Here is a 5722-nt window from a genome sequence, read left to right as displayed (position 1 = left end):
TGCCAAAAATAAGCTCTCTAAAAAAAGGGGTTGATGCTGCATCAACACTTTTCAAAATTAGCATGAAAATCGCTAACATTTAAAAAAAAAAAGTTCATACTTGATACATAAAAAAAATTGAAGTGTGAAAGATATGCTCTAGGAAAACAAAGTCGTTGATGTTGCATCAACACTTTTCAAAATCAGGATGAAAATCACAAACATTTTAAAAAAATGTTCATTAGAAAATTTAAGGTGTCAAAAATTTGCTCCAACAAAAAAAATGTGTATTCTGAATCAACACTTTTCAAAATCAGTTGATTTGTTTGCTACCTCAAGAAAAAGGGTAATCGGTAATTTTCTCGTTTGGTCGGTAACTATATTTTTTCAGTATTGGTGTCCATCCAATCATACTTATTCTCTTCTAGAATCCCTCCTCCTAACCCGCTATGACCTAGCATCTGAGCCTCATGTCCTCTTCTTTGTCATCTTTCTACCCTTACCCTCGCAAGATTCCATACTTTATCCCTTAAGATTTCCATTTTTTATCAACTTATTTCTGCATGATGAGCCTTGGTTTTCTCATTCCATTTTCACCATCCTCTTGGCCTATCATTCACTTTCACTTGATATTTTACTCTTCTTTTAGAGGAAATGTTGCAATGAGTGGCGTTATTAGCCTGTCTCTTGACCTTTACATGTTTCGAGTAGTTCCACTATGACTGGAATTAGTTTCTCCCTATATATCACTCATTCCTCTAGGAGGAGTCTCCTTTAAGTTCTTTTCATACTCCTTAACTTAGAAAAGATTGTGAAGTGAACTTGTCTCCTTCATACTCACTAAAGTACTTGAAGGGACATCTATTTAGTATAATTTTAACCTCTTTCTAGATTGAGTAGACTAGTTATGAAAAAGGAATACTCTAGTCCTTTATGGCTAGAAGGTTCTCCCTTGTATTGTTTTATCTCTTTTTTGGCATTGCGGAACTAAATTTACAAAAGCGAACCTATTGAAAATACTTGTCTTCTCTTTCGTGCTCATTAAACTATGAAGGAGACTAAAAAGAGATGGGAAGGGAGCATTTATTTTTGTTACTCATCAAAATGGCAGTGTTAGTCATGTTGCCCTTGAACATGGCACATGTATGCATCATTAACTCACAGTTGGGTTTTAGATTGCCTAGGAGACTTACCATACATATAAGTTTGTCTACTCCTCCAGTTGGTTACTCTTCCAGTCATATGGAGTGTGCTTCAATGCCTCCTATGTTAGTGCACAATATCACATAGTGCTCATTAGTCATACTGCCAAGTCACTTTTTTGTCATGCCACTATGTCTTCTATTGTCGCTCCTATAGACAACCCCCGGGTTGAGAAGAAGGGTCAGTGCCTAGGATATCTTAGAGTTTCTTGTACATGAAACTTTAATTCTCAAGAGTTGAAATATAAAAGGTTTTAAATATGGTTCAATAATCATACTCAAAGACCAAACATATTGCACAAATTGACAACATTTTGTTCCAAAGAAATAAAGTTTACCCATGGTGGCCTATACACAAACAATGAAGCTTCTTTAGCTATTGTAGTATAGGTAATGGTGGAGATAAGAGAAGGAAATATGTTGTAGAGGGCTAGATATAGAATCTTGTGCACTAAACTTTAGCAGAATAATGTGTACACAAAGGAAATAAAATTAGAAACCATGGAGCACATTTTAAGGTTTTAAATCTTACATTTATAATATCGTTTTCCATAGCATGAAATGGATAAATATGACATACAAGATTGAGTTCTAGTAGCTACCATTAAATGATATATAAGAGGAAAGTTTTGATTTTTGGTAGCTTGGGAGGTACTCCAAACATAGAGGATCGAAGATTTGGAGGAAGAAGCTCCACAAGTGGCCTTAAGACCCAAGCTTGGGGTTTTCCCCTCATCGATGTTTGGGACAAAACCACGATGAGACTTTGAAATATGATGGATGGAGATGATATAGGATGTTGAAACGAATCCAATGCATTGAGAATCATCAAATCCAAGTTATCAAAGTGGAGTTACGAATTTTTAAAGTTATGATGGGTTAGTTTGTCTAGTTGGGAAAGTCGACTTGAGGTTAAAGTAGTGCACAAAGACAAAATTAGTTGGAGTCACTCGATGCCTATAAATATAGATCAAGTGTGAAGGAATGTAGATAGATCAAAGTGTGAGAACATCATAAGAAGATCTCTGATTTTTCCATAGGTAGAGGAGGAAACAAGTGAAGGTGAAAAGGAGATCTAATTAAGGACTTTTCTAGACCATATTGAGGGTCAAGTTTACCTAGAGTAGGGTCGAGGTCTTGGAGAATAATTTGGCAGGATTTGTGCATGATTGTAGGGTCATTTTACCTCTTTTTGGGTAGCAAATATCTTAAAGTGAGTGCATGTAGACAACTATTCTATTCAAGGGAGCCAAGAGGTCTAGAAAGCATCAAACACTAGGTCACATTCACAAATAAGAACAACACGAGAATAGAGAAGGTAAAACGGCGAGTTTGGAGCTAGTTGTCTCCAAAAGAATGAGGTCTGAAATACCCTAGTTATAGGCTGAATCTTTGTAGAATATTTTTGGAGGATCCAAAAGCTAAATAGGAGGGAAATAAGGCTTGTAAGGGTTAGTGAGATAGGAGACTTGTCTAGAGAGAGAAAGTCACAGACAGAAAAGGAGTTTTGGCACAAGATTGTGGGGTCGTAACAATTTTTATAGCAGCCCTAGATAGAGGGTAAAATACTTCAAGATGAATGCACAACAGAGAAACAATGGTCTTTTAGCCTTCTTTTAGTGATCTCTCACTAGAGGATATAGATGTCCAAATGGGGCAACAATATGGGGATATCCTAAGAGTAGTCATTATCAACAGTAGGATTTTTGATAGGAGGAGAAGTAGGAGGTTGCAGGACAAGTGTTTCATCTCTTGGGTTTCTGTTGATGCTAGTTGGATGCGAGTCCTAGAAAATGGCATTTTGATGAGGTCCTAGAATAGGACAATTCTGGGTTGGTGTGTGTAAGTTATGGTGTGGTATTGTCTCAATATTGTAGGAAGCAAATCCTTGGTATTATTGCAAAGAGGGGATAAGTTGTGGTGGTTAATTGGAGGAGCCAAAACCACCCTAGACTTGTCCCTAGGTTGTAGCAAAAGTAGCATCTTACAATGAGAAGAAAATTGTAGCTGAAGAGGAGGTCTAGAGGTAAGGATCTAGGGTTGATGTGGACTAATATTAACCCTAACTAGATTGAATAATTTGCAGCAGTGACATATCAACTCATGAGATGGATATAGTTTCCTAGAACAGGAAAATTTGATGGAGCCTGTTAGTAGCTAAGAGGAATGGTTTCCTAAGTGTTGGATCCCCTAACTAGGAGATGATGCTATAGCGATTATTGGTCACTCATGTACCATTGGAGGGCAACGTGAGAGTGGAAAAACTGTGGACGTGGATTGGGAATTTATGGTCTACTGAAGGACACTGTGATAGCATCCAAGTTGGAGCCTAGTGTGCACCATCTTCATGGACCTAGGTGGTTTCTAGAGTGGTAGTTGTTGAGGCAGAGGAGAATTTGAGCATCCCTAGACTTGTGTGTGGGGAAGGACATATACATCAAATGATGGGAATTCCTCCCAGCCTATGTTCCTTATAGGAGATGGAAATCTTACAGTGATGTGTGGCAGCCATTCGTGCCCTATGCTAGTCTTCACTGGACCAGTGCAGGAAGACTATAGTGGGCTGAATTCCCTGAGTAACCGAAGAGAAGTAGTGGGAAAATTGAGAGTTGTTCACAAACGGAGTTGTGAAAAACTCAACAGGAGTCTCGATGTGTTATGACCTGATGGAATAAGGTACAACTAGAGAGAATATTGGCATGAGAGGTTCAGCTTCCAGATGGACTTAGATCATTGGTAGAGGCAGGAGTCGTAGATTTGGAGCCAAAGGATCGAGTAGGTACAGGGTACGATCAAGGGGAATTGAGAGAACATGCAACAACCATATGGTCATAGTATCTTGTTGAGGGTAGATTAGTTATTGATGGATTGACACCAAGCCCCAGTTTTATATTCTTGTACTAGTGGATATTTGAGGGCCATTATCCTTGGTATAGGAGCCCTAGAATATTGTATTATATATTGATTAATATAAAAAAGTTGGGTTGAAAATTGTAAAAATATGTCAATATTTTGTGCACTAGTAGGTTTATTGTTGTTTATTTTCTGCTGTGCAAAGTAGTTTCGTTGTGATATTTGGTTTGGTAGTGTTAGTGATTTAATATTCTATCCCTGACACTAGGATCGTTGAAAAACAACATGGTATCAGAGGGTATCTAAGATATTTTGAGGGGCAGTGAATTAGAGTGTGCACAACGAAGAAACTCAAAAGGACTTGTGGTTATCTAGATAATGGAGTAGACATTTCATCTAATGACATGGATATGTGGCCTTGACTCACTTGGTCGCAAGATTGACTGGGAGTTTTGGTGGATCGGTGGAAAGCCTAGTCAAAAACAGTTTCTTGTAGGGAATATTGCTGATCATTGACTTTCGTTTATTTTCCATGGATGGTTAGGACAACTCAAGGACATCTTTGGTATTAACAAGATCAACATCACCGATATTGCTTCATGTGATGGGCTATAGGTTGGTAGGCTAGAGTCTTCATCAGATCGTGATGTTGCATATTCGATATTGGAGGGATTTGCTTGAGTAGTATTTTATCAAGGAGGATGAGTGCTTGCAAGACTGAGCCAATGGAGATCATGTAGGCTCAGAGGCAGAAACTCTATAGATGTTTGCTATCTTCAGGTTCAAATGTGATGAGGCATAGGCACTGCTGTTATAGTCAGGTTTATTCTACAGGTTATGCTATAGTGATGGATTCTAGATGGGCTAGTGTCATTGAAGATGATGATGGTTACTTCCTAGTCTTGGAAGTACCTCCCTTGCTAAGAGGGAGTGTTGATTTTTTGTAGCTTGGTAGGTACTCCAAGCATGGAGGATTGAGGGTTTGGAGGAAGGAACTCTATAAGTGGCCTTGTGGGCTTGAGACCCAAGCTTGGCATTTTACACCCATTGATGTTTGGGCCAAAACCATGATAAGACTTTGACATATGATGGATGGAGATGATAGAGGATGTCAAGATGAATCGAACGCATCAGGAATCATGAAATTCTACATTGTCAAAGTGGGTTTATGAATTTTTTGAAGTTATTATGGGTTAATTTGTCTAGTTGGGTAGGTCAACTTGAGGGTAAAGTAGTGCCCAAAGACAAAATTCATTGGAACCACTTGATGCCTATAAATATAGGTCAAGTGTGAAGGCATGTAGATGGATCCAAGTGTGATAAAGTCACAATAATATCTATGATTTGGCCATAGGTAGAGGAGGACTCGAGCAAAGGTGAAAAGGAGATCAAATTTAGGACTTTTATGGACTGTCTTGAGGGCCAAATTTAACTAGAGCAGGGCTGAGGTATGGGAGAATAATCTAGAAGGATTTTTCCATGATTGTAGGGTATTTTTACATCTATTTGGGCCATAGGGATCTTGAAGTGAGTGAAGGTAGATGACTAGTCTATTCAAGGAAGCAGAGAGGCCTACAAAGCATCAAACACTAGGCCACATTCACAAAGAGGAACAACGTAGGAATAGGTAAGGTAAAATGATAAATTTGGAGGTGGTACTCTCTAAATGAATGAGGTATGAAATACCC

This window comes from Pinus tabuliformis, chromosome 2_2, assembly GCF_031772625.1.
Source record: "Pinus tabuliformis cultivar Carrire ecotype Pingquan chromosome 2_2, CPIR1, whole genome shotgun sequence".
Classification (NCBI taxonomy): Eukaryota; Viridiplantae; Streptophyta; class Pinopsida; order Pinales; family Pinaceae; genus Pinus; species Pinus tabuliformis.
The sequence above is the reverse complement of the archived record's forward strand: the minus strand, read 5'-3'. Positions refer to the sequence as shown.